At 46.5% G+C, this 26,575-nt stretch overlaps 1 protein-coding gene across 2 annotated transcripts in view; it reads left to right on the forward strand.

Annotated features, from left to right (window-relative positions):
• The window catches only part of MEGF6 (multiple EGF like domains 6), a 433,964-nt gene that overhangs the window by 196,769 nt on the left and 210,620 nt on the right, over positions 1-26,575 (forward strand). The gene's annotated exons all lie outside the window — the stretch shown is intronic.

Here is a 26,575-nt window from a genome sequence, read left to right on the forward strand (position 1 = left end):
AGGACTGCTTCGCTCCGTAAATCGGATGTTTTGTTTGTTTGGTTTGATTTGGCCCGACCAGGTTGGTCGGTTTCCAAACAAACTATTTCCAGATGGATTCGTCTGACTATCAAACAGGCTTATGTGGTGGCTTCCAGGCAACCACCGGTTTCTATTACAGCGCATTCTACGCGCTCGGTAGGACCTTCATGGGCGGCTGCTCGTGGGGTTTCTTTAAACCAGCTTTGTCGAGCAGCCACTTGGTCCGGCAAGCACACGTTTCTAAGATTCTACCGTTTTGATACTTTTGCGGCCTCCGCTTCAGAGTTTGGCCGTGCAGTTTTGCAGGGTTCTCAGCGCTCTCCCACCCGGGATGTGAGCTCTGGGACGTCCCCATTGTACTGAGGCTCCAGTGTCCCCTAGTGGATGAAGGAGAAAATAGGATTTTGGTACTTACCGATAAATCCCTTTCTCCGATTCCACAGGGGACACTGGACGCCCACCCTGCGCTGCTCTACCTGCATTTGTTACTTTTTCCACATTCAGACGGTTGTTTGTTACTGTTGTCTGATTGGAATGTTGGTTTTGTCTTTTATTAACCTTCTTTATATATGAATGCTGTGGCTTCTTTGTTTCCTTACTTTCCAGCTCCCCTCAGGCACAGTTGTTTAGACTGACCTGGGGGGGAGTATAGAGGGGGAAGAGCTAGCCACCATTCAAGTTTTTTATTAAAGGTGCCAGCTCCCGGCTAACCCACTTCTATACCCATTGTACTGAGGCTCCAGTGTCCGCCGTGGAATCGGAGAAAGTGATTTATCGCTAAGTACCAAAATCCTATTTTTTTTTTTTCCCACTGAAAGTGCTTAGAAATGACGATTCAGCCCCTCCCCCATAATAGCTACTTTTTATTTTGTGCAGGTGATGAGTGCACTTTAAAACACAAACCACAGAACAAATAACTTAGCAGGAAATCGACCAGTAACAAAAAATGAATCCATTTTTTTTTTTTTTTTTTTTATGTAGGTTGTTTCCTCTGCACGGATCCGTCTGATATATAAGTGCCTCCTGCTATGAATTAATTGCGGACTGCTGTGTTTTCTTATTGTCCCAGAGCTGCTGTTTGACTGCTCTTGGAAGCATTTCTCTTCTGCGCCCGTCAAACTTTACTTCAAGTCGAACACTTTTTGTTAAAACTCCTCACTCTTCCATGTCCCACTTAGACCATTCTGGCATCAAGCCTCTACTTAGATAAGACTCCCATTAATGTCTACCCAAGTTGTGATATTGATGGCACCATCTACACCTCCTCTGCCGTACAGGGCTTTATCATGTGGAAATCATTCCGTGCCTTTGACTTTTCTTCCTAAATAATTCCCCTAGCACTTCTGTAGGGTATGTACAATCGAAGAATAAATAGCCGAGGGATTTTGCCGTGATGTAACATTCATTTTCTGCTCAACCTTTTCATCCTCTTCTCAATTTATTTTCCTTGACATTTCTCAAAGGGCCTTTGCTTGTTTGCAATGCGATTACATAACTGCGGGTTCATTGCACCCAAAGGCTCAAGGAAAAAACATTTTTTTTAAAGCAATGAGTGTTTACAGAACACGTTGGTATGGAATTCCCTTTATCTCCATTTTCTGTGATTTATTAGAGGATCATACTGTTCTTAAACACAGTATCTTAAAATTGAGCAGTAAAATGTGCATTAGCATAGATGGAATTACTGCAATTAATAAAGAGCAAGTTACAATTATGCTTTTAAATATAATTTTTTCCGTGTTTTTTGTTCAGTTTCTGATATGTCATCGGAGTTTTGCTTCATAGCTTTACACCTGTATATAACCGCCCTCTGAAGCTTGTGATAGCTCATATGTCAATCTAAGAATCATTTCATGATCTAACGCTCTTCGGCGACTCGTAAGTAGATCTCGCTGTGTGATTTTACACTGAACAGAGGGCCTAATTCAGACCCGCTCGCGAGCACTGAGCGCTCGCAACCGGGTCGATGTTTGGCCAGTGCGCAAGCGCACGGCGGACCTGCCTCCGTCGTGCGCATGCGCGAGACCCGGATAGTGACGGGCAAGCCGTCGCTATGGGTCTCGCTACAAAGGGGGCGTGCTGTCGATGGTGAGTGACAGCACGCCCCCTTTGGTGGGCGTGCCGGGGGCGTGGCTGGCCAGACGGATGCATTCCCTACCGTCTACCGTCTGGGGCCGGCCCCACTGACATCACAAGTGATGTCAGTGGGAGCGCTATCGGCTCTGACAGAGCCAAAAGCACTCCAGGGCTTGCGGCAGACGAGACCCTACCACAAGGGTCTCGTCGCAAGCCCGAGGGTCGCGATGGCCTTGACCATCGTGACCATCTTTTTGGCCGCTCGCTATAGCTGTGGGTGGTCAACCACAGCAATGCGAGCGGCCAGGAGGCCGCTCTAAAAAAAGAGAGGGAGGGCACTGATTCAGAGCGAGCGCTCTGAAAGAGCGTCCGGCTCTGAATCAGGCCCAGATTCCCATTTCCCCTGTCACATCCTTATTCTTCAGTGAATTCAGCCACTTATCAGCATACATCATTGCACAATAAGATAATGTTAATTCTAGCACCCTGCACCTGTCACAGCCCGTGCAGATCCTCTTTCCTGCCTGTGGTGCTGCTCTCTGTTCTGGTGCTTCTAGCACTCTCTGGTCTGTATCTCAGCAGTTTGTTGCATCAGCTGAGTGTGTTAGAAGCACCAGAGCAGGCCTGCTGAGCTTTAGTGGGGCTGGGGAAGCTGCTGCCGCTGAGTCTCCTCTGGCTGTGCGGGGGTGGGTGGGGATGTGGCCATGCCTCCCGAGATTAAGCCACACCCTGAATATAACGGGGGCCTGGATTGGCTCTCTACGGGCCTGGCGGCGTAGACACTGCGTCCACCTCTGAATCATGTCCCATATGCAGGATGATGTTGGCTATTTTATAGTCTCTGCTTCCAATGATGGCGCGCACATTCCTTACCGGTAGGCCACAGCCTCCAAGCGGTTGTATTGTGAGCCGATCATCACTCCGCAGTTAGTTTGGCAGGAGCCCTGATAAGAAGTGATAGAGAAAGCTAATAATGTAACTATAATAAATAGCTCTGTAAGCAGCCTTACTAGCAACAATATAGCAGCTCCGTTTTAGACAAACACAAAGGGGAATTAGAATGTAAATGGTTAGAGCCTCTTTCTTGCTGGCCATACACCTGCACGATTTTGGGCCGATTGCCCGATTTTCGATGAGTCATATGATGGATCTTGTGAAAATCGTGTATTTTTTTTAGGTAAGATCCGATGCGCGCTGCCGCAGCTCCTATAATCGGATCTTATCATCAGATGTGCAGCCCATATGTTCCATCGTATTGTGTGCAGATCGTGACATTTATTTTGTTCATGCGATCCATCGTGCGGAAATTCAAGTTATTTCAATGACTGTTTCCCTAATGAGCGCGTGAGACACAGGATCGATCATACAACATATCCTGTGCTAAGAAAAACAACAAACATGCTGCCGGGACTGCCAGGGAGCTCCGGGGAGTCAGATGCTGAATCGGAACGTATGCTGGTCGTGCAGGTGTATGGCCAGCTTAAGTTTTTTAAGGTTATGATGAGCGCAACCTAATTTAAGTTCAGTACTGCTGGCTACTCTTGCACTGTAAGCACAGAGCAAGTGCTCACTACAGCAGCATCCAGTCTAGTATAATCAGCAGAGCCGCACAAGGTCAACAGTAGTTTGGTCGACACAAAAGAGTTGACATGAAAAAAGGTCGACTTGACAAAAGTTAGTACAGAAGGTTGATAGGTTCAAAGGGTCGATATGGTAACTGTTTTTTTAACCTTTCCCTAACCCTAACCCTCCCCTCCAGTGCCTAACACTAACCGTCTCTCCTAGTGCCTAACCCTAACCGTCTCTCCTAGTGCCTAACCCTAACCGTCTCTCCTAGTGCCTAACCATAACCATCCCCTCTAGTGCCTAACCTTAACTGTCCCCTCCAGTGCCTAACCCTAACCGTCCCTCCTAGTGCCTAACCCTAACCATCTCTCCTAGTGCCTAACCCTAACCGTCTCTCCTAGTGCCTAACCCTAACCGTCTCTCCTAGTGCCTAACCCTAACCGTCTCTCCTAGTGCCTAACCCTAACAGTCCCTCCTAGTGCCTAACCCTAACCGTCCCTCCTAGTGCCTAACCCTAACCGTCCCTCCTAGTGCCTAACCCTAACCGTATATCCTAGTACCTAACCGTCCCTCCTAGTGCCTAACCCTAACCATCCATCCTAGTGCCTAACCCTAACCGTCTCTCCTAGTGCCTAACCCTAACCGTCTCTCCTAGTGCCTAACCGTAACCGTCTCTCCTAGTGCCTAACCCTAACCGTCTCTCCTAGTGCCTAACCCTAACCGTCCATCCTAGTGCCTAACCCTAACCGTCCCTCCTAGTGCCTAACCCTCTGGTAAGTGCCTAACCCTTACTATCTCTCCTAGTGCCTAACCATCTCTTTTAGTGCCTAACCGTCTCTCCTAGTGCCTAACCCTAACCGTCTCTCCTAGTGCCTAACCCAAACCATCCCTCCTAGTGCCTAACCCTCTGGTAAGTGCCTAACCATCTCTCTTAGTGCCTAACCCTAACCGTCTCTCCTAGTGCCTAACCCTCTGGTAAGTGCCTAACCCTAACCGTCTCTCCTAGTGCCTAACCCTAATCATCTCTCTTACTGCCTAACCTTAATCGTCTCTCCTAGTGGCTAACCCTAACCGTTCTGTAAGTGCCTAACCTTAAACCTATCCCTAAAAATAAAAAATAAAATGTTGTGGTAACTGATAGCTCATGTTTAGGAAAGCAACATTGTTTATCTCTTCAGGTGCGTACACAGGCTCAGATAAAGTGGACGATTTCAACGATAACGATCCTACCGTTATCATTCAAATCGTCCAGTTTATGGCCCCGGCAAACGACCAAACGATGGTCGATGCGCAGACACGAATGGTCGTTATCGACCATCGTCCGCCGCCCGGGAAAACCGGCATACATGGTCGATTTCGACCATGTTAGCCGTTTTCTATAGGGACCAGCGATCGTTAATCGCAGGTCGTTGTAGGTTAATGCATGTGTTGGATGTTCAATGATGATCATCCAACACCTGCAGAACGATCAGATAATGATCGTTATCTGATCGTCGCTGTGTCTGGACGTGTGTACACACCTTTATTATTATTATTATTATTATTAGTCTCTTGAACCTTTTGCTTGCGTTTAGCTAGATGTTTATATATTACTAATTGTAATATACAAATAATAACATATCATAGTTGTGTTCCTATGCCACAAACATGACATAGGAAAGAAGCTCCATTGTATTGCTATGATCAGGATGTTTTGTGGCTATCGATGAAGAATTTTTTATTTTTAGCCGAAATGGTTTCATGGGAAACAGATGATGAATGTCAGTCATCCGCATTTTGGTAAATATGGGACATATTTTCCTTGGAATGCTTGGTAGACCGGCTGTAAGCGTTCATTTCAATGCAGATAGATAGACATTGCTCCAACTTCCTGCAAGCAGACCCCAAACCTTTTGCCAAGTGACAATAAAAAAGCACAGTTGATTTATTTTGTCACGTAATGTCCCCCCCCCCCAAAAAAAAATAAATAAAAAAAATAATGTAATTCTCTTCTGTAGCTGGCCGGGAGAGATGGTCTCAGTGAATAGATGTCAGTCCTGTCTGCCTGGCCTTTTCTAGTGTAGTTTGTTTCTCATTTGGCTGCAAGACATAAGCCTCTAAACGGTTATAATTAAGCTAGCCTTTGTTTTTGTCCTTTTTGGTTTTTTTGCAGATAGTGGTAATGTGTGTTGCTATGGAAACTATTTAAAATCTTTTTCGTGTTTGCTATAAAACACTGTGATCATGTTTTGACAACATGGGATGTTGCCAAAAGGTTTTAAATTTGTTATGGGAAAAAGTATAGAAGAAGTTATTTGTGTAACAATATTATTATAATATAAAATATTGATGGAGTTCTACCTAATTACCGGAGGAATTCATCATTCCTCCTCTCCATAAGTATCTATTCCGAAAAGCTGTCATTTTTGCGATGACAGCTGTAATCAGTGCTGCACATACGCCGTTACATTCACAAAAGTGGCTCATGCACAGCACTGATTACAGCTGCGGTAACTTTGTGTCCGTCCGTTTTGCTTCTACGTGAAATGGTGCAGCACGCTACACAGGGTCCTCGGGCAGGGACAAATCCAGGGGAGACTGCTGCTGCTGATCAGCAGCAGCCTCCCAGGTCACAGTGGAGCCCAGCACACAGCAGCATGCTGCTGGGGGCACCTGCTCCTTCCACTATATAACTCCCAGTCTGTGGCTTCCTGCTGCCTCCATTCCCCTCCTCACATCATGTCACTGCCCCTGTCACGTGCAGCCCTGTCCTCACTGACACATCACTCATCTCCTGATATACTCTGTGCTGCTGGGGGCACCTGCTCCTTCCACTATATAACTCCCAGTCTGTGGCTTCCTGCTGCCTCCATTCCCCTCCTCACATCATGTCACTGCCCCTGTCACTGCCCCTGTCACGTGCAGCCCTGTCCTCACTAACACATCACTCATCTCCTGATATACTCTGTGCTGCTGGGGGCACCTGCTCCTTCCACTATATAACTCCCAGTCTGTGGCTTCCTGCTGCCTACATTCCCCTCCTTACATCATGCATGTCACTGCCCCTGTCACGTGCAGCCCTGTCCTCACTGACACATCATTCATCTCCTGATATACTGTGTGCTGCTGAGGACCCTGCTCCTTCCACTATATAACTCTCGGGGGTAAATTTACTAAAGTGAGAGTTTTTAGAAGTGAGTTTTAAAAGTGATGTTACCCATAGCAACCAATCACATTTTAGCTATTATCTTTTAGAAGGTGCTAGTTAAATGTTAAGTAGAATCTGATTGGTTGCTAAGGGCAACATCACTTTTAAAACTCACTTCTAAAAACTCTCACTTTAGTAAATTTACCCCTCAGTCTGTAGCTTCCTGCTGCCTCCATTCCCCTCCTCACATCATGTCACTGCCCCTGTCACATGCAGCCCTGTCCTCACTAACACATCACTCATCTCCTTATATACTCTGTGCTGCTGGGGCCCTTGTTCCTCCCACTATATAACTCTGTCTGTGGCTTCCGGCTGCCTCCATTCCCCTCCTCACATCATATCACTTTCTCTGTTATACACAGCCCTGTTTTCATTACCACAATCACAGAAATGCTCAGGTTTCTGTCCTGCACCAAGGTCCGTACACTACACATACTGTTTTAGGGCCTGACTCAGAGGCTCTGAATCAGGGCGTCCCTATTTTCTTTTTTGATTGGCCTCCAGGCCGCTCGCACAGCTGTGGGTGACCACCCACAGCGTGTGTCTGCGGCCTGGCAATGGTCGCGATTATCGCTACCATCGGACTTGCGAGGAGACCCTTGTGGTAGGGTCTCAGGTCTCGCAAGCCCGAGTGGACTTCCTGCTCTAATAGAGCAGGAAGTCCACTACTGACATCACCGGTGACTCCACTACTGACATCAGTAGTGATGTCAGTAGGGCCACCCACAAATGGCAGGCGTTCCTTCGGGAACGCCTCCTTTTGTGCAGCCACCCCCCCTCCCCACCTGCAAAACGGGGCGAGCTGTCGGTCAACATCGACAGCCGCCCCGTCTTGTAGCAAGCCCCGGAGCGAGTGATTTCTCACTCGCTCCGGGGCTCGCACACGCGTGGTGCTCACGCCGTGCGTGCACAATGGCCCACCATCGACCCGCTTGCACCAAAGGGGGCGTGCTGTCGATGGTGATTGACAGCACTCCCCCTTTGGTGGGCGTGGCTGCCCAGACAGAGGCGTTCCCATGGGAACGCCTACCATCTGGGGCCGGCCCCACTGACATCACTAGTGAGCACTCCGGGGCTTGTGTCAGTGAGACCCTACCGCAGGGTCTCGTCGCAAGCCCAATGGTCGCGATGGTCTTGACCATCGCGACCATCATTTTGGTCGCTCGCTATAGCTGTGAGTGGTCACCCACAGCTATGCGAGCGGCCAGGAGGCCGCTCCAAAAAGGTGCAGGGACGGCCCTGATTCAGAGCGAGCGCTCTGTCAGAGCGTCCGGCTCTGAATCAGGGCCTCTATACAAACACATTCAGCAAATACAGATAGCATGGATGATGATGAGGTGAGTATAGCTATGTATAATGCATTGCTTGTTCAAGAATGGGCTCAAATATTGTTCTCTCCCTGGCTACAAGAGAGCCCTCCGCTGTTAGCGAAAAACCTCGCATGATGGGGTGGGACTGTTCTTCAAGTGAATCTCAGGAGGTCAGTGTTGATGATATTAGTTAGATTTAAAGATAAAGATTTGAGATAAAGGGGCATATTTTTTTTTTGAGACCCAATAATTACAATTTGTTATTGCTGCAATAAAAAAAATGAAGGGTCACCAGAATTTAATAAAAGATGCATAAAGGGGACAGAGGTTCTGACAAACGCCCATCCCCCATCTCTGCCACAGTACTGCTCTGGCGCACGTGTGTCAACGGTAAATTGTGTGGAATGCAGCCCATAGCCTCCCCGAAAACTGGTGTTTTTGCAGATATCCCCCAAATATTTTTTTTTCATAAATAAGCCTAGGGACCTATTTATTAAGGTACCTCCCGAATACTATGCAAAAGCTGCCATTCCCTCATGATTTAAGTATCAGGGCTGTATCAGGCAAACTAACGCTGCAGATGGCAGTCCTCACTGTCCTCAATGGGGACTACGGTCTGGATCCAATATACAGCCAGCTTGACCCCTATAGCTACTGTATGTCACACTTGCCTACTTCTGCATTCTCTCTTCTTGGAGTAGAAGGAAAGAATACAGCTAACTAGTGGTGGGGGAAGGGGCAGATGCTTAGGACATCATTCAGAGCCGCTCGCAAAATGCGAGCGCTCGCTCTGAATGAGGGGGGCCGCTTCCTTTTTAAAATCCGGCCTCCTGGCCACTCGCTAAGCTGTGGGTGGCCACCCACAGCTTTAGCGAGCGGCCAGGTTGATGGTCGCGATGGTCAAGGCCATCGCAACCATCGGGGCTTGCGACAAGACCCTTGTGGTAGGGTCTTGTCTGCCGCAAGCCCCAGAGAGCTTTCGGCTCTAATAGAGCCAGAAGCTCACCACTGACATCACGAGTGATGTCAGTGGGGCCGCCCCCAAACGGCAGGCCTTCCTTCGGGAACGTCTCCGTTTGGCCAGCCAACCCCCCCACCCCACCTACAAAATGGTGCGAGCTGTCGATCACCAACAACAGCTGCCCCTTTTGTAGTGAGCCCCGGAGCGAGAGAATTTCTCTCTCGCTCCAGGGCTTGCGCACGCGCAGTGCGGCCTCTGCGCATGCGCAGGGCCGCAACATCGACCCGCTTGCGAGCGGGTCTGAATAAGACCCTTAGTACATACTTGCCTACCCTCTTGGAATGGCTGGGAGGCTCCCGTAAATTGGGTGGACAAATCTCCTGGGTTTGGGGCCACCTGGCTGCCCGCTTCCCCAGTGGGCAGCACAGGCGGTCGATGAAGCATTTCGCGGTGAATCGCATCCTCATGGCTCTGCTCCCCGCTCCACAATGCAGGTAATATCGGCATTGCCCCCTGCCGTTCCCAGACCCTCCCACCTTCGTAGAACCCCACAGGTGCTGACCTGGCTGCTAAAAGGTCGGCAAGTATGGCTTAGTGTCATTAGGCCCCACCTGTCGCTGTATAATGCTGTGAATCGCATCGGCAAAATAACGTATCATAAAAACAAGTCATATTGGCCCCTCTTCCTCCCAGTAACTCCCGGCATTGTCTTTCCCGTCATGCTCACTTTGCTAGGAAGTGGGCATGATGCTGGGGGACAGCCTACTCTTCTGGGGGTCCCGGGGACTTCAAGCAAATTTAAGTCTACTGAACGTTTTCGAGAGAGTCGTTAAGTATACTGTACCAGATGGTCTCCTCCTCCTCCTCATCATCATCATCATCATCCTCCTACTCCATAGCATTTTTGTTAAATAGGCTCCTAATTATCAAACTTGTACTAAGCAGCTAATTGGTGACTAGTTGCAGTGCTTCAGTCCCTATTTTTTTTTCTCACATTTCTGTAATGTTAGCAAATAAGCCTTATAGCCAATGTTAGTACACAGCGGTAGGCAATGTGTGACAATCCAGATGCTATGGAACTACACATCCCAGCTTGCCCTAACAGCAAAACTGTGGGAGGACATGCTGGGATGTGTAGTTTCACAGCAGCTGGAGCGCCCCACGTTGCCTATCTCTGTATTAGACTATGCCAGCAGACAGCAGGGGGAGATACAGCTGCTGGGGAAGGCACAGTGGGGCCGACACGCACAAATGCTAAATCAATACCACTGACAGACAATCAGGTGGCGTGTTGTTTTTGGAGACATTGATTGCAGGACAAAACTCTATGTTTAAAATAAAACAAACATCGTTTTTCTGCACAAATTGACTCCGAGCTGAAACTGGAACTAAAGGTATTTCTACCCACGGGTCGATATTCAGAATGTTGATACCAGAATGTCGACATGTTCTGAATCCACATCGCCGCCTTCACCGTGATGTCCACATGATCAAAATGTCGACATAGAGAATGTTAACAGACATCATTTTGATGGATTGGAAATCCTGACACCGGCATCCGGACTAGGTTATAATACCGACACCTGTTGGTAAGTATCCTAACCCTACTCCTCCCCCCCCCCCCCCTCTAGTGCCTAATCCCCTACTCAAACCCCAATGCCAGCGGTCGGGATGCTGGTGCCAGGATTCTGAGCGCTGGCATCTCGACAGCCAGGATTGAAGCTACATTCCATTTTTGATACATGCAGTTAGGGTTAGACGGCAATTAGGTTAGGTTTAGCCTAGGCTAAAATAATGGTGTCCGCATTCTGCATGTTGATTCAACGGTTTAAAAAAATAAAATACAAAGACTGCAAAGGCTGGGAAAGATTTTACATACTACAGTACTGTCTATGGTCCTTATAATTGCAACTTCATTGTTTTTCTCTATTTTGCGCAGTTTGAAATCGCTGTTATTATTTGCAACTACACCAAAAGTACTGTGGATCTGATTCAGAGCCCTAGCAAGATGCGATCGCTCGCTTGCAAAAAGGGGCTCTGCAAATCAAGCGATCGCTCTTTGCGCTGTAAGGACGCCCTCTATGTCTTAGTGAGCAACGGCAGTTAGCGTACGCTGGACTATAAAACCTGTCACTCGCAGCACGCGTCATCTCCAGGAATTGTCTGATTAATCGTGAACATCGAGGGCCATCGGAGCTGCTCGCAGCACCTGGGGTTGACCTAACCTACCCCAAGCACTGCGAGCAGTTCAGGCTAAAAACCAACCAAGTCACGTGTGCAATGATGCTACTTTGCTAATTATGCACACCCATTAAACGCCATTCTGACGGTCGGGCACGCCTGCGTTCGCACATCCACACCCCCGTTCACAAGCACCTTCACCTGTTACCACCCATAAACGGCGCAATCTGTCTCTCAAAGTAGCGTCCTGTCTGTGTACTACGAGCGCTCGATTGTACATCGCAGATGCTACTGCGCTGCGACTTAGACGCATGCGCAGATGGGCGACAAACGCTCCTAGCGAGCAAGCGCAGCTTAGCGAGCGGCTCTGAATCAGGTCCTGTGTTCAGAATAGCTCAGATATTTACTAATGAATTAACCAAAATGTTTTAGCTGCTGATTTACCCCACTTTGGGGCATATTTAGTAATATCACAATGTAACAACAATAGCTATAATTTGTTATCGACTTATGCCAGCATATATATCACGGCAATAAGAAATTAATTATTGTGGCAATGTATAAAAAAATCAGAGATTCCTGTGTGCAGGTACTGTAAGCTTTTTTAATTTATTTTTTTATTTATTTTCTGTTAATAACATTTATTTATGTATGTATGTATGTAGCTATGGGACACAGGCTGCATGCTCCGTCTGTACTGCCTTACTGGGCATGTGATTAGCGAGCCCCGGAGAGTGAAGGCTTTGACTATTGCAAAAGCCACATTGCTAGCTCTAACCTGAAACCTTTATAGCCTGGTCTGCGCCCTGTGCCTGCCCCGCCCACTGAGCATGCCACATCACATGACATTGTGCGCATGACATCATTACGTCGTGCAGAAGGGGGCGTGACCGGCTGCTCCTGTAAGTGCAGCGCTGACCGTGCATCCTCAGGGCGAAGATTGGCTGAATAAGCTGTGCAGAGTGCCCATCTGGGGCGGCCACCAGGATAATCCCCAGGTGCAGCAGCAGCAATCCTGGCTGTAGGGTACCTTTTCCAGATACCCTGCTAGCCAGGAGCAAGGGCTGGTTGGGTGCTGCCACAGAGCCGCTGTGCAACTGCATCGGACGCCCATAGCTAGTTACAGCCATGGTCTGATCTCTTACTTATTCCCAAGGATTGATCTAGATCAGGGGTCAGGGAACTTTTTTACCTTTTACCCCAAAATACATATAGATACGCCAACGTTACCCCCTTGATTTGAAAGGAAGGAAATCATATAGTAGTGCCCCCATATAATGCACCTGTAGCATTGTCCCCATAGTTATGCCCCTATAGTAGTGCCCCCATATAGCACCCCTGTAGTAGTGCCCCCATATAGTGCCCCTATAGTAGTGCCCCCATATAATGCCCCTGTAGTAGTGCCCCCAAATAGTGCCCCTATAGTAGTGCCCCTGCAGTGCCGTTTTGTACAAAAAAAAAAAACAACACTTACCTTAATCCCCGCTCCTACATCCGCCGCCGTCCTGTCCGCCCGGCTGCTCCTCGGAACTATGGGATAGACGTCATGACGTCTCTCCCATAGTGCGCATGGAGAGAGGCGGAAGCTGGAGTTCAGAAGAGAACTCCAGCCTCCGGCTAACGCGGCGCTGCAGGGAAGGAGCCGGGCGCCCGCTGGTAATAACATCTCAGCAGGCGTCCGGCTTAGAGCCTCCCTGCGGCACAGCCGGGCATGCATATGAATCATAGAATGATTCATACGCATGCCCGGCTGTCCGTCCATTACCCCCAGGAATTTCATTTTTACCCCATGTGGGGTAATTTACCCCTGTTCCCCGACCACTGATCTAGATGATAGATATAAGAGGTGAAATATATGCAGATCTGCTGCATGTAGCATTAGTATAACCCCACTTTCCAGACATTCCAACTATATGAATCTGACGTAGAACTGATATTGTAAAGAGATACATTGAACATCCCTGACATTATTTACATTCACCAGCAGATTCCACTGTTCCAAAATGATCTGCTGCCAAGTAACCTCATCCTGTTCCGGCAGGTGGTCCTCTCTAGTATGATGCTCAACAGCCCCCTGTACTGTAATGCCGAGGCCACATCGGCTGGATCAGCCCGCAGATGTGTAGTGTGAAGGAATGTTAGCGTAACAAGAAGGGGTAATCTGACAGCTATCCTAGCTAAAGGCCAATGAATCTGTTACTGTCTGTGCACTGATTCAGGGGTTTGTCAGCACTAATTGGTTAGAAGGGCAATTAGGAACACAAAGAATTTCCAGTTCCGTTAATTGCATTAAAATGAGAGTAAGATCTTTGGCTATTTAACCCTGTGCTGACTTGGGAGAGGGACCAACTAGCCCCTAGCACATTTCCAGGCAACAGTCTCATCTCGCTTTCCTGGTCCCTAAATTCAGGGGGACATTTCCACCGGGACAGTCACGCTTTTTGGGGTTTATGTATCAAGCAGTGAAGAAGTAAACCAGTGGAGAAGTTGCCCATAGTAACCAATCAGCTTTGTAGTAGAATTTATCAAGTACAGTCTATAAAATAACTGGTAGGAGCTGATTGGTTGCTATGGGCAACTGCTCCACTTCTCCACGCTTTTCCACTGCTTGATACATAAACCCCTTTATGATGTTCTGCCAGTTTGCCACACTGTCATTTTCTCCAACAATTTTAATAACAAATGTATTTTTAAATTAAAAGACTTGTAACACTGAGATAGTCAACAAATAAAACAAATCACGATGAAAAGGAAATAAACATACCCCACGATAGTTTCATGTCATCAATGCAAAACACAGGTGGCACCACCGATGGTGACCCCTATCGATGGTCAACTGTAATGGGCCCAGCTGGCTTGTGTGTCATGTGATTGCAGTGCAGCCAATCACAGGAGGAGACGGTGTTGTGCATTCTGTATATGGATTTGCTTCCTTTGTCTGCGGGCTGTGCGCTGTGGCAGTGCTGCTACTGCCGTGGAGTTATAGGAGCTTATTAGCTCCAGGGGGTAATGTAGCTTTAAATCAGACATCCTGAGTTTGTGTTCTTACCTCACAAACTGCTAAACTTCCTGTCGGCATTTAGACCTCTGCCAGCATATACAAACGCAGAGGCTTACTTGTGCACACCCCTGTAATGGCGTTCAAACGCACAGGCACGCCCGCGTTCTGCCGACAACCCTTCCTCTCCACTCCTAAATGGTCACTTCATGTCAATCATTATGCTGTTGCACGCTGTGATCGCTTGCCGATCACAGCGGGCCGGTTCACGCACGCGCACTGCAATCCATACGCATGCGCGGAGTACAAGCATTGACCGGCTGAGCGCGAACGCAGCCGTGCGTTCCAAGCTGAGTAAGGCTTTCTGTTTTTTTAAAAACAAGTGGTCATTATATTTCCGTGGAAACTGTTAATCTGTTTCATCTTTGTTCATTTAATTTGTGCATACTATTTGCAGTATTAGATTGGTAATAGTATTTATTTTAATTGTGTGATCTTGGTGGAATGTGTTGCAGTCCAGTGTTTTGCTGTTTTGTGTGACTGCTGCGCTGAGCCTCCCGTTAGCTGTTCCGTGTGGGAGCAGGAAGCGCGCTGTGCTCACAGGTCCTTTATTCTTGGCAGAACAAGTCTTTAGTATCATAACAATTTTAAGAAATGGAGCAATAAATTTTGATCCTGTGGCCCCGTCACCGTAATCCCAAGCATTCTTGAATTAAACATATATAAATTTTCACCATTGTGAAGCAAGCATGAATTTCTCTTTTTGATTGTTCAATTCGCTTGTGACATTGGCCCTCATTCAGAGCCGCTCGCTATTTGCGGTCGTTCGTTCTAAAACAAGGGGTGGCTATTCAAATGAACCATTCGCTAATTGCGGTCTGTTCACGCCTCTAAGTCTGAACGAGCGAGCAAAACTTGCGGTTGTAATTTTGAAAAATACGCCCCCTGGCCGCTCGCATCCTACGTCATGTACGCTATTTATTAGATTAATCGAGTACATCGAACAGCGTATGAACTGCTCGCTATTCTTGTGGCTGGTTTTTTCAACCGCTATTTTGCGAGCAGTTCTGAGTTAAAACAAACCAAGTGACGTGGTCAATGACGCTGCTGTATTAATTATGCACTCCCTTAAAACGCCCGTTTTGACCTTTAAGCACGCCTGCGTTCGAATTCCACACCCCCGTTTTCAAGCACCTTCCCCTGTTACCACCCACATACGCCTCCTTCTGTCACTCAAAATAGCAGGCATTCGCTATATAGCGAACAAACGATTTTCAGCCGCACTGACTGGTTCGCGCATGCGTATTAAAATCCGTATGCATGCGCAGATGTGCGAACATCGGTCAGAACGAACGAGCGGTCGCTTACGAGCGGCTCTGAATCAGGGCCATTATGTGGTATTTACATGGAACACACTATAAATTATAACTTGAAGATCATCAGTTAAGAAAAAATATTTATTGAAGTTAATCTATAAAATAACGTATCACGTCTCGGTGTCCGCTTGTTTAAATATAAGTAGCTGTGGACGTGTTCATGAAGAGCGTAAAACCCAGGGCAATGCCATGGTGCCAGCTGAAATTATTCCCCTTTCATTCCTGTTCAAATGAACTCTAACATCGCTCAAAAATTCTACATTGAGCCACAGCAACCAGCAAAACGCGTCAGTGGGTTTTTATTTTATATTTGTCCACTTTGCACATACATAGGTGTATGCCCTTAATTTGGAGCTGCCCATGCATTGTATTGGTAAACCCGTATGCAGGGCCGTAACTAAGGTAGTGCCATGGCACAGGGCACCGCAGGGCAGGGGGCGCTGTTTGGACCTGTCAATTTTCCTGTTTACTGTCATTCTTTCTTGTAGCTTCCTCTTATTTTATCCCCAGCATCTCCTGGTCTCCCCTATCTCTTCCCTGGTCCTTCCCCATGATGCAATGGCCCTTTTTCAGGTGCACTATCTTATCTCCCTATTTAAAAAATGGAAGGGGGGGGTGGTGGTGCCAATGCTGTCTCTAGCACAGGGCACCAAAAAGACTAGTTACGGCTCTGCCCGTATGTCACAGAGTTTATAGTGGAATGCTTAAAGCAGAAATATAGAGATTCCACACCCAAATTCAGAATGAGAATATACAAACTCCACACAGAATATGGAGATTCCACACCCAAATTCAGAATGAGAATATACAAACTCCACACAGAATATGGAGATTCCACACCAAATTCAGAACAAGAATATACAAACTCTACACAGAATATGGAGATTCCACACCCAAATTCAGAATGAGAATATGCAAACTCCACACAGCTAGAGTTATAATGGGAATCAAACCCACAACCTCAGTGCTGTGAGGCAGTAATGCTAACCATTACACCATCTATGTTTCCTTAAGTCTATTTTAAAATGTCTCGTCCTACGAAACAAAAGTTTGTCTCTGCATGTTGGCGCATTTGTGCCACTATCCATTCTCAGTGATCCGTCCAGCTGCCATATAACCCCCCCCCCCCCCACCCCCCCATCAGAATATCACTGCTATATTCATGTGGGAGGAAAATGTGCAAAAAGAGGCACTAGTAATAGTAATAATACTTACAATGCAGGAGGCGAGAAGTGAGGAGGGTGTCGCCCTCATTTATTTGTATATTTATATTCCAATACTGTGCCAAATTATTCTTTAATATGCTCATTCACAGTAAAAGTATAAGGGCTTTAACAGTACAATGATAATCTTATTGGTGCACAGTGAATTACACAATTGGATCCAACTACACGTAAATTGCAATTCTCAACAAACCGTGACCTAAACACATGAAATTGTCATATTAAAAGTTACGGATTGGGTTCATTTATTAAATATTCAAATTAGAATACACAGTATCTGCGCTAGTTTCTTTCACTGGTAATTGTCTGCGTGTTTTACTTACATAACCAAAATTAGCATTTTGTCATTTTCCAAACCATTGTCTGAGTTTACACCTACAGGGCCATCTGCCGTACAACTCGCACGTGGAAAAAGGGACCCAGCTTGCACATTACAATAGGAGCATCTGTCTTCTTTCTGCGCGGTGTCCAAGTCCGTTCAGCTGAGGAGGCAGAAGAAAGCCCTTGTGTAAGCCCAAGTGTGCTATAAACTCTTACAGATCTGGTCAGATCCGGATTCAAGGTGTTTTTTTGTTTTTTGTTTTTTCATTTTTGTTTTAACTCCGCTGAATAATCTTCCCATCACCAACTACTGTTTGTTTGTTTGCTGTGAGTATTGTTGGGTTATACAAGAGGCAAATGCATTTGTCTATTGGACCCTGTGAAACACTCTCACGTGTGTTTTTTGTCCTTTGTGGACATGCTCGGCAGAACGATCGTTAGGCACTGGTGGGCTCGGTAGTGTGCAGATATGGATGTGTCCATTTTAATTTTTTTGGGGAGGAAATTATATCATTGAATCAGCCACAATGTAAACGGCTGCAACGCCACCCATGATGTACCCAAAACATGTCCCTGATCGCCCCCATACCATACCCAGTCCCACAGTCTGTCGCGCTCACATTTCAATAAACTGATAAAAGTTGGGTTTGTTGGTAAAAATTAGAATAACCGACTACTCTTCTTGTACAACCCCACTGAGTTGAGTGGGGGTTGGGTCCATTATATAACAGTGCAACTCCACTTTGCAGGGTGAGGAATTGGTATGGTTTATAATGCAACTCTGCTGGGAGGGACTGATCCATTACATAGCTGTGTAATGCTTCCGGATGGGGTGAGTGATGGGGCCATTATATAGCAGTGTAACACTACTGGGTGGGGAGAGGAATGGGGCCATTATATAGCAGTGTAATGCTAATGGGTGGGGAGAGGGCAGGGCCGGATTGATGGCCACATGGGCTTGGAGCTGAAAATGACCAAGGGCCTATTATGAGAAGCAGAGGAGGTGTGACCAGTGCTGTGTGGGTGTGGCCAGTGCCATGCGGGCATGTACCCCCTATACTCTCAGCCCCAATGTCTCCCTAAATATGTAAAAGGAAAAAAATCCTTCATTTTGTGAGGTAAATAGAAATACAATTTTACTACTTATGATTTATGGCTAACCGTGTGGACAGCAGATGGCCAGTCAACATCATGTTGTCATGACAATGGGCCTATTTTTATGTGGAGGCCTGGAGCTGTAGCTCCATCCGCCCCATTGTTAATCTGGCCCTGGGAGAGGAATGGGGCCATTATATAGCAGTGTAAGGCTACTGGGTGGGGTGAAGTATGGGGATATTATATAGCAGTGCAAGGCTACTGGGTGGGGTGAAGTATGGGGATATTATATAGCAGTGTAAGGCTAGAGGGTGAGGAATGGGGATATTATATAGCAGTAAACACTACTGGGTGAGGAAATGGATGGGGCCATTATATAGCAGTGTAAGGCTACTGGGTGGGGTGAAGTATGGGGATATTATATAGCAGTGTAACACTACTGGGTGAGGAGAGGAATGGGGCCATTATATAGCAGTGTGAGGCTACTGGGTGGGGAGAGGAATGGGGCCATTATATAGCAGTGTAAGGCTACTGGGTGGGGTGAAGTATGGGGATATTATATAACAGTGTAAGGCTAGAGGGTGAGGAATGGGGATATTATATAGCAGTAAACACTACTGGGTGAGGAAAGGGATGGGGCCATTATATAGCAGTGTAAGGCTACTGGGTGGGGTGAAGTATACGGATATTATACAGCAGTGTAACGCTACTGGGTGAGGAGAGGAATGGGGCCATTATATAGCAGTGTAAGGCTACTGAGTGGGGAGAGGAATGGGGCCATTATATAGCAGTGTAATGCTAATGGGTGGGGAGGGGAATGGGGCCATTATATAGCAGTGTAAGGCTACTGGGTGGGGTGAAGTATGGGGATATTATATAGCAGTGTAACACTACTGGGTGAGGAGAGGAATGGGGCCATTATATAGCAGTGTGAGGCTACTGGGTGGGGTGAAGTATGGTGATATTATATAGCAGTGTAAGGCTTACTGGGTGGGGTGAAGTATGGGGATATTATATAGCAGTGTAAGGCTTACTGGGTGGGGTGAAGTATGGGGATATTATATAGCAGTGTAACACTACAGGAGGAGAGGAATGGCACCATTATATAGCAGTGTAAGGCTACTGGGTGAGGAGAGGAATGGGGCCATTATATAGCAGTGTAAGGCTACTGGGTGGTGTGAACTATGGGAATACTGTATTACATAGCAGTGTAACACTACTGGGTGGGGAGAGGGGTGGAGCCATTATATAGCAGTGCAACTTTTTCTGGGTGTGGGGTCATTTCATGCACCAGGAGTCCCCACTTGACCATCTCCAATTTTGATAAAATGTTTCATGTTGTTTTGCATATTGTGGACTAAAATTTTCCCAAAGTTAATCTGACATATATGCCATAGTAGCAAAACTCTGGCCCTCAAAGTGGGTGAAACTGACACCAACTCCATTGTGCACACTCAGCAGGTAGGGACAATCTTCAAAATTGGTCCACTTGACATGGAATGATCCTGGGAGAGGGATGGGGCCATTGTATAGCTGTGTAACACTACTGGGTGGGGGTGAGGAATTGGGTCATTATATAGCTTTGTAATGCTACTGGGAGGGGTGAGGTATGGTGTCATTATATAGATGTATAACGCTACTGGGTTGGGTGAGGATGGGGCTATTATATAGCTGTGTAACACTACTGGGTGGGGTGAAGGATGGGACCATTTATATAGCTGTGTAGCACCATTAATTGGTGAGTGTTATGGAGTCATATAACTGTGTAACTCTACTGGGTTGGGATATGGATGGGACCATTATACAGTATAGCAATGTAATGCTACCAATTGGCATGAGGTCTTTATATAGCTGTGTAACTCCATTGGTTGCTGTGAGGGATGGGGCTGTTATATACTGTAGCTGTGTAACTCCATTGGTTGCTGTGAGGGATGGGGCTGTCATGTAGCTGTGTTTCTTTACTGCGTGTTGTGAGCGAATGGGTTCATATATACTTCTGTTATTTATTTGGGTGAAATGAGGAAAGGAGCTACTACATAACTATTTAACTCCATTGAGTAGCAGTGGTATGGGGTCCATTATATTGCTGTGCAACTCAAGTGAGTGGGGAGAGGGATGGAGATGTTGTACACCAGTGTAACTCCAATGGGTGGGGAGAGGGATGGAGTTGTATATCAGTGTAACTCCAATGGGTGGGGAGAGGGATTGAGATGTTGTACATCAGTATAACTCCAATGGGCGGGGAGAGGGATGGAGATGTTGTACATCAGTGTAACTCCAATGGGTGGGTAGTGGGATGGAGATGTTGTACACCAGTGTAACTCCAATGGGTGGGGAGAGGGATGGAGATGTTGTACACCACTATAACTCCAATGGGTGGGGAGAGGGATGGAGATGATGTACATCAGTGTAACTCCGATGGGTGGGGAGAGGGATGGAGATGTTGTACACCAGTATAACTCCAATGGGTGGGGAGAGGGATGGAGATGTTGTACATCAGTGTAACTCCAATGGGTGGGGAGAGGGATGGAGATGTTGTACATCAGTGTAACTCCAATGGGTGGGGAGAGGGATGGAGATGTTTTACATCAGTATAACTCCAATGGGTGGGGAGAGGGATGGAGATGTTGTACATCAATGTAACTCCAGTGGGAGGGAGAGGGATGGAGATGTTGTACATCAGTGTAACTCCAGTGGGAGGGAGAGGGATGGAGTTGTTGTACACCTGTGTAACACCAGTGGCTGGGAAGAGGGATGGAGATGTTTTACATCAGTATAACTTCAATGGGTGGGGAGATGGATGGAGATATTGTACATCAGTGTAACTCCAATGGGTGGGTAGAGGGATGGAGATGTTGTACATCAGTGTAACTCCAGTGGGTGGGGAGTGGGATGGAGATGTTGTACATCAGTGTAACTCCAATGGGTGGGGAGTGGGATGGAGATGTTGTACATCAGTGTAACTCCAGTGGGAGGGGAGAGGGATGGAGATGTTGTACATCAGTGTAACTCCAATGGGTGGGGAGATAGATGGAGATGTTTTACATCAGTGTAACTCCAATGGGTGGGGAGAGGGATGGATATATTGTACACTAGTGTAACTCCAATGGGTGGGGAGAGGGATGGAGATGTTGTACACCTGTGTAACTCCAGTGGGTGGGGAGTGGGATGGAGAAGTTGTACACCTGTGTAACTCCAATGGGCGGGGAGATGGATGGAGTTGTTGTACACCAGTGTAACTCCAGTGGGTGGGGAGAGGGATGGAGATGTTGTACACCAGTGTAGCTCCAGTGGGTGGGGAGAGGGATGAAGATGTTGTACATCAGTGTAACTCCAAAGGATGGGGAGTGGGATGGAGATGTTGTACACCACTGTAACTCCAATGGGGTGGGGAGATGGATGGTGACAGAAAAACTAAAAATGGGTAGTCTCTAGGAGCACAAAATAAAGCACTACCAAAATTATGAGTGCAAATCATCTTTGAAAATGAATAATATATTCTCTAATTGTTAATCATTATATTTCTACTTCACTATCCAACTGTTATATTTTGATAAATTCATAGGTAAGCTTACACAAAGCTAATTATATAAAATCACTCATAAAGCAAATACAACAACAAATGAAAAAGAAACAAAGTAGAATACGCAAATAAAAATACAAATTAAAACTAAAATGTGTTTTTTTTTTTTTAAAAAGATGGTCAAATTGCTAATCTTATAGAAAACTGTAGACTAATATTGTCATAAAACCCCGCCGGCTGGAAATTACCGATTGCACTCCACTCTCTGTGCAGAACGCATAAATCCTCCCTGTCTGTGCATGATCACTTCTACAAATGATAATACGGAAATGCCGTGAGTGAAGGTATAACACTCAGCAATGTTACAGGCAGCTCATATTACCAACTTATTTATGACTCCCTCGGTGAGGTAGAGTGAGATAATTAATATATTAGAAGGTGCTGTGGAAGACTGATAACGGTATCAATTAATAAGCCGGTAGTTTTAATAGTAATGTTGTTTTTATTGTTTCTGATTTATTGTGCTGTAATACATTGGAATTAATTAGTGTTGCAGAAAAAAATGGCCTTCTTTCAGTCTATTTAATTATTCTTAGTAAATTATGGTTAAAACTTGGCTCATTGTAATTGTTTTTCAGATCTCTTTTTTTATTTTATTCCTAAATAATTAATAATAAGTTTACTTTAACAGGTCTTTCTCCCCCCCGCCCCCCCACCCTTACCCACTTTTACGTATACATTGAAGCATACAACATAGAACTATTCAGCATCGGTGCTTTTTAAAATGCGCTCATTGCGATGACTTCTTGCAACGTAAGTCATTTTGAGTTGGGTACGGGAACTCGGTGGTCAGGATGCCGACAGCGGCGTCCCAACAATAAGGCAAGTGTCCTAATCCTAACCCTCCCCCTAAACCTAATCCACATACTTGCCACCAGCAGTGTTTATTCTAGCACCCTGCACATGTCACTACCCGTGCAGTTCCTCTTCCCTGCCTGGGGTGTCACTCTCTGCTCTGGTGCTTCTAGCACACTCAGCTGAAGCAACAAACTTCTGAGATACAGACCAGAGTGTGCTGGAAGCACCAGAGCAGAGAGTGCTAGAATGAACACAACATCAGGATACTGGCGGTCGGGACTCTGGTGCCAGGATTCCGACTGCTGTTGGAATTCCAACGCCGGTATTCTATGCGGCGGCATCCTGACCGCTGGGATGGTAACCACATCCCATAATTTTGTAGGCTGATTAATGAGGTTCCGTGAGCAAAGGCAAATTTAAATTAAAAAAAATTGGGAATGGACCTTTGACTGCTTAGTGGGGAAGGTGTATGTGAGTTAATGGGGGGAGGGGAAGGGTGAGGGGGATTTGGTCTAAACGCTGGTGAGATTATGTAACACAATGAAGGTAAAGCACCAATGATAGGTGTCTCTTTATTTGAATAAATGTATTGATTTAACTTTTACTGAAATAAAGTGTAAAGTGTGGCTGTTCTGAAACTCAGTTGCCCAGTGTGACCCCATCAGGTTGCTTGTTGCTGATTTGAGGCCTCTTGGAGGGTGACATTCAGAATTACAAACCAATGAGATGTCTGATTTAATTATCTAACTGTACCAGAAAAGCCCATTATTTAATATGTGTTATTTATTATAAGCTGTATCACCATTTTGTGCACAAGTTTCCCTAAGCCCCAGCAGTGTATGTCTTCCTCCATATTAGATACCGTGGTCTCCTTTATATGCAGTGCACTGTGCACCAGTTTCCCTAAGCCCCAGCGGTGTACGTCTTCCTCCATATTATAAACCATGGTCTCCTTTCTATGCAGTACACTGTGCACCAGTTTCCCTAAGCCCCAGCGGTGTACGTCTTCCTCCATATTAGATACCATGGTCTCCTCTCTATGCAGTGCACTGTGCACCAGTTTCCCTAAACCCCAGCGGTGTACGTCTTCCCCCATATTACATACCATGGTCTCCTTTCTATGCAGTGCACTGTGCACCAGTTTCCCTAAGCCCCAGCGGTGTACGTCTTCCCCCATATTAGATACCATGATCTCCTTTCTATGCAGTACACTGTGCACCAGTTTCCCTAAACCCCAGCGGTGTACGTCTTCCCCCATATTACATACCATGGTCTCCTTTCTATGCAGTGCACTGTGCACCAGTTTCCCTAAGCCCCAGCGGTGTACGTCTTCCCCCATATTAGATACCATGATCTCCTTTCTATGCAGTGCACTGTGCACCAGTTTCCCTAAGACCCAGCGGTGTACGTCTTCCTCCATATTAGATACCATGGTCTCCTCTCTATGCAGTGCACTGTGCACCAGTTTCCCTAAACCCCAGCGGTGTACGTCTTCCCCCATATTACATACCGTGGTCTCCTTTCTATGCAGTGCACTGTGCACCAGTTTCCCTAAGCCCCAGCGGTGTACGTCTTCCCCCATATTAGATACCATGATCTCCTTTCTATGCAGTACACTGTGCACCAGTTTCCCTAAACCCCAGCGGTGTACGTCTTCCCCCATATTACATACCATGGTCTCCTCTCTATGCAGTACACTGTGCACCAGTTTCCCTAAACCCCAGCGGTGTACGTCTTCCCCCATATTACATACCATGGCCTCCTTTCTATGCAGTGCACTGTGCACCAGTTTCCCTAAGCCCCAGCGGTGTACGTCTTCCCCCATATTAGATACCATGATCTCCTTTCTATGCAGTACACTGTGCACCAGTTTCCCTAAGCCCCAGCGGTGTACGTCTTCCTCCATATTAGATACCATGGTCTCCTTTCTATGCAGTACACTGTGCACCAGTTTCCCTAAGCCCCAGCGGTGTACGTCTTCCTCCATATTACATACCATAGTCTCCTTTATATGCAGTATACTGTGCACCAGTTTCCCTAAGCCCCAGCGGTGTACGTCTTCCTCCATATTACATACCATAGTCTCCTTTATATGCAGTATACTGTGCACCAGTTTCCCTAAGCCCCAGCGGTGTACGTCTTCCTCCATATTACATACCATAGTCTCCTTTCTATGCAGTGCACTGTGCACCAGTTTTCCCTAAGCCCCAGCGGCGTACGTCTTCCTCCATATTAGACACCATGATCTCCTTTCTATGCAGTACACTGTGCACCAGTTTCCCTAAACCCCAGCGGTGTACGTCTTCCCCCATATTACATACCATGGTCTCCTCTCTATGCAGTACACTGTGCACCAGTTTCCCTAAACCCCAGCGGTGTACGTCTTCCCCCATATTACATACCATTACCATGGTCTCCTTTCTATGCAGTGCACTGTGCACCAGTTTCCCTAAGCCCCAGCGGTGTACGTCTTCCCCCATATTAGATACCATAGTCTCCTTTCTATGCAGTGCACTGTGCACCAGTTTTCCCTAAGCACCAGCGGTGTACATCTTCCTCCATATTAGACACCATGGTCTCCTTTCTATGCAGTACACTGTGCACTAGTTTCCCTAAGCCCCAGCGGTGTACGTCTTCCTCCATATTAGATACCATGGTCTCCTTTCTATGCAGTACACTGTGTACCAGTTTTCCCTAAGCCCCAGCGGCGTACGTCTTCCTCCATATTAGACACCATGGTCTCCTTTCTATGCAGTACACTGTGCACCAGTTTCCCTAAGCACCAGCGGTGTACGTCTTCCCCAATATTACATACCATGGTCTCCTCTCTATGCAGTACACTGTGCACTAGTTTCCCTAAGCCCCAGCGGTGTACGTCTTCCCCAATATTACATACCATGGTCTCCTTTCTATGCAGTGCACTGTGGACTAGTTTCCCTAAGCCCCAGCGGTGTACATCTTCCTCCATATTACATACCATGGTCTCCTTTCTATGCAGTACACTGTGCACCAGTTTCCCTAAGCCCCAGCGGTGTACATCTTCCTCCATATTACATACCATGGTCTCCTTTCTATGCAGTACACTGTGCACCAGTTTCCCTAAGCCCCAGCGGTGTACGGCTTCCTCCATATTACATACCATGGTCTCCTTTCTATGCAGTACACTGTGCACCAGTTTTCCTATGCCCCAACGGCGTACATCTACCTGTATATAATCTATACCATGGTCTCCTTTTTTATGTTATCTTACTAAGCTGATTTATATTTGACTCTTCCAGAGTGCCATAATAAGATCCACATCTGGAAGGTCAATTGGATGTTATTTATTCCAGGTACATTGCTGAATGTGCGGCGCACAGCGCATGGTGAAATGAGGCCATTTATATTGATGGATATCCCAAATGTAATCATGTCTATAACAATCTAAGTCAAGATGTAACGGCTCATTGGATGGAATCAATGTCAACTGACGTCTTACAATTCCCGCATCTCAGCCATCACGGGCTGAATAGCATTCGCACGGCAAATATTAAGAGCTCCATTTAAAGCTGTCATTATGTCTAATGTATGGAACAAGGTTAAACAGACGGAGGGATTGTTGATGTTGAAAAATTTCAGTAACCAAGACAAGTTTAGACGAGGGAGGATGTCAGTATAGTGATGCAATGCAGCGATGTTGGTGTGTCGTTACCAGGGGAAACTAGCACACAGTGTAAACTAACAGATCTTATTATTTTTATTAATATTATTAATAACCTTTACTTTATGTAGTGAGAACATATTACATTGTGCTTTACTATTGGGAACAATTAGTGTTCATTCTAGCACCCTGCACCTGTCACAACCCATGCAGTTCCTCTTTACTGCCTGGGGTGTCGC

The sequence above is a fragment of the Taudactylus pleione genome, unplaced genomic scaffold (assembly GCF_031769625.1).
Source record: "Taudactylus pleione unplaced genomic scaffold, aTauple2 ptg000554l, whole genome shotgun sequence".
Taxonomy (NCBI): Eukaryota; Metazoa; Chordata; class Amphibia; order Anura; family Myobatrachidae; genus Taudactylus; species Taudactylus pleione.